The 12,135-nt window shown below is 44.0% G+C and overlaps 1 long non-coding RNA gene across 1 annotated transcript in view; it reads right to left on the bottom strand.

The window, feature by feature from the left end:
• Gm36678 overlaps positions 1-769 on the bottom strand; it is a 28,379-nt gene extending 27,610 nt beyond the window's left edge. The window contains exon 1 of the long non-coding RNA XR_373375.1: positions 689-769. This is a non-coding gene — a long non-coding RNA (predicted gene, 36678). The remainder of the gene's footprint in view (positions 1-688) is intronic.
• Positions 770-12,135: the final 11,366 nt, after the last annotated feature.

Raw genomic sequence — 12,135 nt, forward strand, 5'->3', positions numbered from 1 at the left:
TACCTGATATAACACACATACAGTTTTCCACATCTAAATGATACATACTCATACCCCACACACATACAACCTCTTTCCTATACTTCAACTTACTCACAAAATACAACCTTTCATACCTTTCTTACATGGCCCACACAAACCCAGCACACACATTACACACACACAAACCCAGCACAAGCACACACATTCCACACATGCATACGCACACTCACACAAACCCAGCACAAGCACACACATTTCACACATGCACACACATGCAAACACCCCCACACACACCTAACATAGCTCATGCACACAAAAACCCATCTCAACATACACACAACCCCACACATCCCTCAGATGACACAGATATGACTATGCTGGCTGGTGTATTTCAAAGAATCTGGCAGAGAAGGTCCACAACACAGAGCCAGATATGCCAGTCATCCTGACTTGATCAATATATCATGTGTTTAAATGCCGTATTGTGCGTCATAAATTGTGTCAGTTCGAAACCTAAAAAATGTGTAAACATTACTAGGAAATACAAGCCTGGGAAGGACAGAAAAAGACTGAAGAGGGGTCACTAGTTATAGTCCCCAAGGAAAGCAGAAGCTACCTTCTTCATACCTGTGCTCTTCGCACAATGGGTCGTGGGGACTGAGCAGACCCAGGACAGTCCCTTGGTGCTGCTTCACAGCAAACTTACCAGTGGTCTCTCCCTCTCCAGGCACTGTTCCATCTCTGGCTTTGTGCGCTTTCCTGTGTGGTCCTTCACCCAGACAGGGCTGCCCCACAAGTGCCTGACCTGGAGTGTGTCAGTCCAGCCCACTGATCAAAAGCTAAAAGGTTCAGCTTTTGTGGGCGCTTGCTTTTTTACTGTTCTCTTGGTTTGGAGCCTATTATAACTTATGCACTAACCCGCAGTTCTGGACACCAAGCTCCGTGGGGAACTGGGTGCTAAAGTCTTAGTGTCCGCAGAACTAGTTCCAATATGTCCACCCTGTCCTGTTTCCAATGCGCAGCGTTCCTCTGGGGACATTCCCAAACCCACTAGAAACCTGCAAACGGGCCACATGCAGAGCAAAAGGCATCTCAGGCGCCGTGGGAAGGGATCCTAGACCGACATGTTAAGAAAGGCTCAGAACCTTCTATTTCAGATCCAAAGCAAGATGAAATTCCTCCCCCACGCACCTGTGACATTTGTTCTGTGAAGACTTGGTAAAAATCGATTGTCAGAGTTAAAAAGGACCCTTGAGACGCTCTAGCTGGGGATTATTAAGTGGGGGTGCACATCAAAATCACCTGAGGAGGTTTTTCAACATGGACAAGAGACTCTGATTCACAAATTCAAGTTGAATTATAAAGGCATTAAAAAGCTGCCAGTCGGTGGTGGTGCTGCGTTTTGCATTTGCTATTTGAGGCGGGTGGGGGGGAGATTTTTTTCTTTCTTTTTTTTTTTTAACAATTTTTTCAAAGTAAAAGAGTATCAATCACTTATGCAGGACTGTTGGCCCTTGCACCTTGACCTTGACACGTGAACTTCTCTGCACCCTCATGATGTTCAATTAAGCCAAGGACCTAGAAAACGTAGGCTGGTGGGTAATCACAGGAACACAGGGGAGCTGGGGAGCTGGTGCCTTTGATCCCCTCCTTCTCTTTTCATTCTGCCCTGGACACTTCCTCTCCTGCAGCTTCAAGTGTGCATTCATGTCCTGGACTGCTTCATCTGCCTTTCTCATCTAGCGCATCTCTCCTCTTCTCCACTCTCTTTGGTCCCGCTTCCCTCTCGCCTTCCCATTCCCCCGCTCAAATAGTCCTGCAAAAATAAAAAAATAAAATAAAATAAAAATGACTTTAACAGATGTACAGCACTTGGTGTTTTGTGACATAAAATAAGGATCCAATCCAGGAAGCACACAAAGGCAGATTCTGGGGGCCTCCATTTCACGAACAAGAAGAGCACAGGGATTCTCAAACTTCTGCCAGAGAGAAGCAGGGAGGGAGAGGGGAGAGGAGGGGGGGAGAGAGAAAGAGAGGGGAAAGGAAGAGAGAGGGGGAGAGGAAAAGAGAGAGGAAGAGAGAATGAATTCAGAGGAGGGGGAGTTGGACAGCTTCTAGAAATGCAGATTTTCGGGCCTCTGACTGACAGAACTGCATTCAGTAAGTACAAGATGGCATCCGGTTTCTTACAGACACAGAGAACAAAGTGATGAGCACCCGATGTTCCACAGAACGTTCCAGTGAGGAAGACCAACATACCCACGAACTCTGCATGCGCATCCCTCCTTCTGATCTAGTAGGTCACACTCAGCTACCAGCTCTACTTCCTCTCTCTTGTCTTTGGCTAAATGAGGGTCACCATCATGATCACCTTTTGAGATAGGGACACTGTTGATCATACAAGGAGACCTGTCTGCAACCAGGCAGATAGGGAACTATGGATTCCTTGTGCATTCTCAAAAGCCAAATCACGGCTTCTGATGAGCATGGTTTTAAAAGAAAATAAAACTCTGTGGAAATAAGTTTTTGCCTTCTCACCAACATTTTCTGTGGAATGCTGCACTAGAGATTTGGGGAACTTTGACAAACAATTCTAATCCAAAACACTATAGCACCTGAAATGTGGTAAAATCGGAACATCGTTGACAGAACTGATAACAATGTTACGTGGACAAAACTATCAAAAGTAATAGGAATTACCATTAGTCTGTATGTATAAATACCATATTTAAATTTGGCTCATACCTACCAAATATCTCATTATGTATATGCAAATCATTGAGTATTCAAAAATCATCCCACCAAATGCAAACTGAAAACACTTCCAGAAGTTTCCAGGGAAAGTATCCAAGGTGGGATTTCCTTGAAGCCCACCTTTGACAACACTCTAATGTAATGTTGGCCTTAGTCATCTCTCTCTGTTAAAGAGGACAGATGCATTTGAACTTTGCTTTTCAGACTTGTTTCATGTAAGAGCAAGAGGAGTTGAGATAGCCTGGTCGCAGGAGCTCAACTGTTAGCAGGTTATCAGAAATGGTGAGAGCCAGATTCAAGGAAAGACTCTTATACACATGAAAAGCAGTAGGGCACGGCTCCCAATGATCTCCTCTGCCCTCCTCACATGAGTGTATTAGGTATGTGTACATACATACATACATGCATAAGTGTGCATTCACAACACACATGCACAAATGCATGCATGCACACAGCGTACCCTGCACTCTGGGCAGAAAAGGTGTCCTTATATCCCTGAGCCCCAGTTCCTCTTCCAAAGCATAATGGGCACTGGATCCTCAGTGCAGTGTGAACAAGCCCTAAATGTGGTTTCTTAGGGGAAAGTTTTAGGAAAGCCATAAAATATGGATACAGTACTAGATGCATAAGGTTGGTGTTAGTTGAAAAGCGACATATTCTTGGACAGATCACACCAAGCCATTTCTCACGGGAGAGGTCTTTATTGACAGAGGGAAAGAAGTGAGAAAGAGAGGGAGAGCTATGGGTCAGTCTGAGTCTTCTCTTTCTTTCTTTTTTTATTAGATATTTTCTTTATTTACTTTTCAAATGCTATCCTGAAAGTTCCCTATACCCTCCCGTACCCTGCTCCCCTACCCACCCACTTCCACTGCTTGGCCCTGGCATTCCCCTGTCGGTCTGTGTCTTTTATCAGGACCATGACATAGGTAACACAGGTGATGACTCGAAGGTGATGGAGGTAAGATTGGGGGAGGAGGGGGCACGGTTGCCATGGCAACAGATGAGCCTTGGGATGACTTCATAGCTGGATTCAGAAGCTGGCTGTAAACAGCTTCTGGCTGTTCACAGACAGGTCTGATGCTAACAGTTGGTTTTAGTCACATCTCCCCACCAGCTACAACAGTTAGTTACATGTGGTAACTGGATTCCTCCAGTAGGACTGATAGAGAAGATTACAGCTAACCCATGCCTCAGGAGCATTATAGAGACAACTAAGACTTCTGAAATGTGCAAGTTCAATATTCAGATCGTTGGGTACTAAGTAGTGTGGAGCCCATAGCAACTATGGAGTTCTATATAAAAGGAGTAACTGCATACTTTTTTTTTCATTTTATTATACCCTTTTAAATCACAGGTCTTTGGGAATTGTTTGGGAATTATTACAGTTTCTGACTTATACCAGTTTTTGTCCTCCATCCCTGAATCTATTAGCAGTTTATTGAAATCTGAGGCATTATACTAGTTACATAGGGTCAACACAGCAAATTATCACCGTGCTCAAATCAGCAGCACCTTACTCTCTGGTGGGTGTGGAGTCTGGACTCTAATCGGTGGCAAGACCCCACTCCCTCTGGTGCCTGAGGCAGAGCCCTATCTGATTTCTTCAGCTTCCTGTTGTTCCCAACAAAGTGTAGTGTTCCTTAGCCATCAAGTGTATTGCCCTAGTCTCTGTTCCCATCTTCAAATAGCAGGCTCCTGCTTAGCCATGTCTACCTTTCCCTCTTCTTATAAGAATATTAGCCCTGTTGAGTCAGGGACTAGCCTTATCTTAATTTGATTACATCTGCAATGGCCTTACCTGCTTCCAGAGACTGCACCCAGAGATTCTGAGTGGACCCCGTGCGTGTAGCTGCTTGTCCTGAGAGCCGAAAGGGTTACAATTCACATCTGCTGGGTTTCAAGGAAGAAAATCAATTTGCTTTCCTAAAACCTTGATGCCAACAGTGGGGCAGAGGATGGCATTAGGATGGAGGGCACTGAGTTTCTATTCCGTATCGCTGTCAATTTTCCCTAGATGGAGGGTCCAGGGCTGTTTCTGAACCAATCTTTCTATCCCCATCCCACAAAATCTTCTCGTGTCTTGGAGCTGTGACCCTCAAGAAAGAGGAAGACAGGTATGTTCAGATCTCTGGTTTCTGCTCTCTAGCAACCACCTCAAAATCCGAGAGCTGAAAGGTTTCTTAGTTCATGCTGCTATAACAAAATACCACAGGTTGAGAATGTACTTTCCCATCCCACAGTTCGGAAGGTCTTTCTGTGCCCCGTCTCTCTTCTCAGCCTCCTACGGACACCGGTCCTACAGTATTACAGTTCTGCTCTCTTTGCCTCATTTCACTCGAGTTTTCTCCCAACAGTCACACAATATTTCCAACATAACAAGATGTTGGGGACAGTGCCGACATTAGCAGAAGGGTACTTGTAAGTCAGTGCATGATGGGACAATTCTGCAAGGTGAGGTGACTTGATGCAGGTCCCTGATCTGGGAAAGGGCTGTGTCCTGCATGCTTCTCTACTCTTCCAGAAGCTTGAGTTAACAGCTTTTCACTTTTCACCTCCCCCCTCTCAGAACACAGGCAGTGAACACGCATTTAAGGATCAAACTGAGTGTTTTTACACTTTTTTTTAGTTTGTTACACTTACTTAGTTATGGCAGGATTTTTCCTGTTCAATTACATTAAAATATTAGTGCAGCAGGAGGCCTGTGATTGGACAGGGAAAAGGGAGGCAGCGCTAAGAGTTGCAGAGACGGTGGCAGAGGAGAGAAAGAAGAGAAGGAAGCAAGATGGAGGGCAACAGACAGGATGATTCAGACTCAGTGTGGCTTTAAATAACCACAGGTAGATATGAATAACCTAAAAGAATAATATAATTGGGCTAATCTAGATGGGCAGCTTGTATCACAGGTAGATACGATATCTTATAGGGATAAAATAATAGGAATAACTTGCCTAATCTAGGTGAGAAGTTTGTATCATTATCAATTGGCCTTGAAATTACTGTATGGGCATCCTGTCAATTGATTAATTATAAGCTTCTAGAGTTTTGTTTCTACCGGGTTGCTGAGTGTTGTGGCAGCTGACCAAGGGGTGAGCAGTTGTTGCCTGGGGGTGTCATGGCAACGACCTGCCAAGGGAACTCTGGAACTTCAGGACCAGAGAGTCCGCCAAGATGAGAACACCCCACTGGAGTCATATGGCCCGCCCAGCATAGTGCAGGAACTTGCTGTACTTTTTAATATTTCCCACAACACTTAGTTGCTGCTGTTGCTGCTGCTGGTGGTAGTGATGGTCGTGTTTGTTTGTATGTGTGTGTGTGTGCATGTGTGTGTATTTCTTGAGACAGAAACACAGAAGAAAGGTAGAGTCCTCTGCAACCTGAAAATATACATTATAAAAAATAGACATGCATATAAGCACAATTATATTAATATTTAAAAGAAAGATCTTTAGCCTTTAGTGTTTATAATACATTAACTCACTTAATACATGTAATACTTTAATAGGTAGGCCTCTTTATTAGTGTCATTTTACAGATACAGGAAAACACAGAGATTTGTACTAATTTACTCAAGGTTAATTAATACAGAAACTATCGGGGAGATGCCGCGTCTCAGCTCTGCTCTGAGTTTCAGGCTGAAGCACTGCCGCCCCGTACCATGTGCTCTTCAGTCGCAAGCTGCAAATCTGTTAAACACAGACTTTCCTACAGACCAGTCAGGTTGAGCCATTTTCTTAACTGAGGTTCCCTCTTCCACATGACCTCAGGTCATGTGTCAAGTTGACAGAAAATTAAGCAGCCTAGTAGTAGAATCTATGTAGGTTGTTGTTTTGTGCTGTATTCTATCACAGTCTTGTCTAGTTTGCATGTGTGTCTCTGTGCAGCCCAGGAATCACATGTATAACAGATATGCTATTCACATTTACTTATTGTATGCATATAAATACTTCCAGCAATGTTTGTATGTGCATTTTCTGGTGAGCACATCTTTTGCCCCCAGCTGCTGAAGTCTGAATTATGAGCTTGGGATTGGGATTTATATATATATATATATATATATATATATATATATATATATATAGCAAGAGAGACAGACAGACAGACAGAGACAGAGTCAGAGACAGAGATGACTAGGTGTCTCCACAGGTAATGGTACTTGCTTACAAGTCTGATAGCCTAAGAGTGATTCCCCAGGACCCACTGGATAGAAGAGAGAACTAGCTCCCCAGAGTTGTCCTCTGGCCTCCTCATGCGCACACACACACACACACACACACACACACACACACACACAAACACTCAAGAACACATACCACCACCATCACCACCACCACCAGCAACAGCAGGAGCAGCAGGAACAACAAATAAATAAATAAATAAATAAACAGATTATGTATATGTATATGCGTGTGTGTGTTTTGTTTGTTTGTTTGTTTGTTTGTTTCTGTTTTTCGAGACAGGGTTTCTCTGTATAGCCCTGGCTGTCCTGGAACTCACTTTGTAGACCAGGCTGGCCTCACCTGCCTCTGCCTCCCGAGTGCTGGGATTAAAGGTGTGTGCCACCATGCCAGGCCAGCGTGGCCGGGCCATTTTATTCAGAATAAAAACAGCAACAAAGGCTGCTAAAGAGACTAACAGACTCCAGTAACGTTCTGGCTCTAGAAACACACTTCACATTTGTTCAGTCCCATCAAAACACGTGGGACACTATCTTTGTGAGAGGAATGCACTTAATGATTAACACTTAATGTTCAGGTCAAACATCAATTGAATGTCCACTCAGGCACTAAATCGGACTTAAGATCCTGGGGCTGGGGATTCGAACCCCTGGCCCTTTCCAGCACTGCAATGACCCCGGGTTCTTCACACGGAATCTGTGCCAAGGTAAGCTCCCTCAAAAGGTGTGAGCCCCAACTGACCACTGTAATCATGGGCTTTGATTCCAGTGGTTGGAAAGAAGAGTGGGGCTTAGATAATCAAATCTTCCAAAGTTAGTGCTGGGGTCTAAAAAATGGCGTGGTCCCTGGAAAGCCTCTCACTCAACCTCAGAAGTAAACTCTTTCTCTGCTGGTCCCTTTTCCTAGGGCAACCCTTGGGTATAGAATGCCTCTTCCTCACATAGACGCTAGAAACTAGAATGTGTCGTCCCAAAATAAAATTATAGAAACACCACACTAACCCTCATTTCTGCCTCCTGTTTGTTGTGAAGATGCTCTCCCGCTCAGGAGTCACCAGGTGTTCTGCCCTGAACTCAGTGAAGGGTACAGAAAGGAGCCAAAGAGAATTTAAGCAGCACATTTCCACAGGGCATCCCATGATCCCTCAGCTGATGCACTGAAGGGACTTGAGTCTGGGGCTCTGGGTCACATGAAGACAATGATCAGACGAGCTGTGGTTTCACTTCTCAGTCTGTCTCTTTATGTAAAGACATCACCACACTTTCTCCAACATCGTGGACAAAACAAAACAAAAACAAGCACAAACCAGCAAAGCAAACCCAAACCAAACCAAAACAGGGGATGAGCTAAAGTATACTCAGAAGACTGTGCTGAGAAGGGTAAGATGTGAGAATATGTCCTAAAGAAATAGTAAAAGCATTCCCTCACTTACATCTTATGTTCAGTTTTGAACACTCCATGGAAACGGTGAACATCAGTTGAATCACAACACCATTTCCCAAAATCTATATCTTATTTAGGAAAGGAATGATGTATGAATACCGGAAACAAAAGTCAGCGCACCGCCACAGAATTTACAAGGTCCAGAAGTGAACTGTGAAAAAGACCTCTGCAGAGACAGTGCATAGGTTAAAAGCTCTGCTGTTCTTACAGAGGTCTGGCGTTCAACCCGCAGCAGACACTTGAGAGGGCATGTGACATTTGGAAAGAGTGTAAGTATAATCCAACAGAAGTAGACAGCACTCTTACATTGGTTTGCTTTGCCTTTTTTTTTTTTTTTTTTTTTTTTTCTGATCATCGCTTGTCATGACTTTGTAGAAACATACCAAAGAACTTCTGGTGGTATTCCTGCTGCTTCTTTCTGCTTCTGCAGACTTGTACGGATCTGTGGATCCTCAAGGCTTCTTTTGGATCAAGCCATTGCTCTTGATTTGTGTTTGCTGTTTTGTTAGTGGACTGGGCTGCTGACAATGAAGATTGGAATAGCCTCAAAGAACTATTTCCAAACAGGTTCACTACCTCTGTTTCCTATTACCCTTTCTTTCCCCTACCTCTGGTGGGTGGTGGGCTAGAAGGGGGGTTGAAGCATGGAAGAATCATAATTAAAGTAGGTTTTGAAAAATCTAAGTCTATATCTTTTCCTCAAAGTGTGTTCATTTCCTTAACCACCTCATTCTAAGGAAGGCAAGAGTCATCTCCTAAAAAGTCATTATGAGAGATTATTTTAAAGATACTGAGCAATACAAAACAGGATTTGAACTTAGCATTGGAATGCACTTGACCAGAGTGGTATCTTCTAAAGCTATTCAAATATTAATTCACTCCCAGAGAATTGTGATGTGGTAGATCATTCCAGGAGTCAGGGTGTGTGTGATAGTTTGTATATGCTTAGACCAGGAAGCAGCACTATTATGAGGTGTGGTCTTATTGGGGTACATGTGTCACTGTGGGCATGGGCTTTAAGACCCTCACCCTAGCTGCCTGGAAGCCAGTGTTCTGGAGGCCTTTATATGAAGATGTAGAACTCTCAAGTCCTCTGGCACCATGCCTGCCTGGATGCTCCCATGTTCCTTTCTTGATGATAATGGACTGAACCTCTGAAGCTGTAAGCCAGCCACAATTAACTGTTGTCCTTATAAGAGTTACCTCGGTCATGGTATCTGTTCATAGCAGTAAAACCCCAACTAAGACAGACGAACTGGCCAGAATGAAGAGATTGCAGACACAGCATCTGTTTCCAATTCATGGGGACTGGAATCCAGTGATTCTCAAACTTGAGCAGGCAGCCAAAATATCAGTAGCATGTGTGGAAACAAGCTGCTGAGCCCACCACAGAGATATAATTCAGCACTGGATGGAGAGGAGAGCACAATGCCCAAGGGTGTAACCTCCCCCCAGCCTGAAGCTAGCTGAGCCAGACCTGGACTTTGCTGCCACAGGGATTACCTAGGGTGGAGTCTTCCTCCCTAGATCACTCTATTGTTCAGCCACTGTCGATGTTCCTCTTCAAGATACTGCTACCTGCTGGGAGGCCTCGGGGAGCTATTCTGAAGACTACACCCTATCCTGCACGTTGTCACCTGCAGCTGGGCTCTAAGAACGAATTGGCGAATTGGCGGGAATAGGCTTCCCCTCCCCCCTTTGTAAGCACAGTTGACATTAAACATTTGAGCCTTGATCAGGAACCTTGTCTTGGCTCCATTTTCTCTCATTTGCCTAGTTCCTCTCTCTTTTCAGCCCCGGTTTGCCTCCCAGGTGAAACCCAGTTCATGTGAGCCGCTGGCTGGTTTCCAACAGAAGGGTACCCATGTACTGCTGCTGCTGCTGTTGCTGATACCAATGATGATGCTACAAGCTGAATACACTCCAAGAACTATTTTCTAGTTCCACTGTGTGCAATAAAGACCCTTGAAACTTCTTGCCAGCTAAGGAACAGGACTTCCCTCCTGTCCTCAGAAATGCCATCTTCTGGTAGCCCTCAGTTTGTATGTCCGAGGTCAAATGGAGCCAGTGATCTCCAAGTGAACACAAGAAGAGACCTATGCAGGCCATAACAATGCTGTCCATGCTTAGCTACAATGTACAGAACTCTCACCTCAGCCAAGGTTTGCAATCTTAGACTTTGCAGAAAACAAAAGGTAAAGAAAGATTTGTGAGATGAAAATACAAATGAATGTATTGGGTCTCATCTTCTTTCTCAATAAACAGCTGAGATCTTAAGTTGCCAGTTGGCAAATAAGAGGACTGCTGTGCGTATCTCACCAACAGTCCATAACCTGTGTAGGAGATAATAATTTTACAGAATAAATGTGAAACCCAAGGAACATGGAGGGAGTCAGTGAAGACAAAGCAACAAAGATAGTCTCCTTTTTTAAAATTGTAAAGCCTGCTTTTAAATTTTTACTAATTTGTTAAATAATTAATTAAATTGTGTGTGTGTGTGTGTGTGTGTGTGTGTGTGTGTGTGTGTGATTCTCTCCTCCTGAAAATTAAACACAGGCAGGCCCACAGGCTTTCCTGGCAAGCATTTTTACCTGCTAAGTCTCTCATTGGCCCCTATTTATTTGTTAGCTTTTGAGACACAATCGAGCACTGCACTTCAGGATGGTCTTGAACTCCTAGTCTTCCTGCCTCGGCCTGTAAAATCCCAGATTTCTTTTTTTTCCCCATTTTTATTAGGTATTTAGCTCATTTACATTTCCAATGCTATACCAAAAGTCCCCCATACCCACCCACCCCCACTCCCCTACCCACCCACTCCCCCTTTTTGGCCCTGGCATTCCTCTGTACTGGGGCATATAAAGTTTGCAAGTCCAATGGGCCTCTCTTTGCAGTGATGGCCGACTAGGCCATCTTTTGATACATATGCAGCTAGAGACAAGAGCTCTGGGGTACTGCTTAGTTCATATTGTTGTTCTACCTATAGGGTTGCAGTTCCCTTTAGTTCCTTGGGTGCTTTCTCTAGTTCCTCCATTGGGGGCCCTGTAGTCCATTCAATAGCTGACTGTGAGCATCCACTTCTATGTTTGCTAGGCCCTGGCATAGTCTCACAAGAGACAGCTATATCTGGGTCCTTTCAGCAAAATCTTGCTAGTGTATGCAATGGTGTCAGCATTTGGAAGCTGATCATGGGATGGATCTCTGGATATGGCACTCACTAGATGGCCCATCCTTTCATCACACTTCCAAATTTTGTCTCTATAACTCCTTCCATTGGTGTTTTGTTTCCTATTCTAAGAAGGGGCAGTGTCCACACTTTGGTCTTCGTTCTCTTGAGTTTAATGTGTTTAGCAAATTGTATCTTAAATTTTGGGTATCCTAAGTTTCTGGGCTAATATCCACTTATCAGTGAGTACATATTGTGAGAGTTCCTTTGTGATTGGCTTACCTCACTCAGGATGATGCCCTCCAGGTCCATCCATTTGCCTAGGAATTTCATAAATTCATTCTTTTTAATAGCTGAGTAGTACTCCATTGTGTAAATGTACCACATTTTCTGTATCCATTCCTCTGTTGAGGGGCATCTGGGTTCTTTCTTAAAGGCATGTGTCACCACACTCTGCCTGGAGAACGTTTGGATTTGTATTTTTAGGTTTTTTGTCGTTTTGATTTTTGATTTTGTCTTTTGTCTAGGGGCATAGCTTAGGGCCTCAAGCATAACAAATAAGTACTCTCTAGCCTGACCAAGTAATAGCCTGTGTCAAAGCTTACTTTATTTTGTTGG

Source organism: Mus musculus, chromosome 1 (assembly GCF_000001635.26).
Source record: "Mus musculus strain C57BL/6J chromosome 1, GRCm38.p6 C57BL/6J".
NCBI classification, from domain to species: Eukaryota; Metazoa; Chordata; class Mammalia; order Rodentia; family Muridae; genus Mus; species Mus musculus.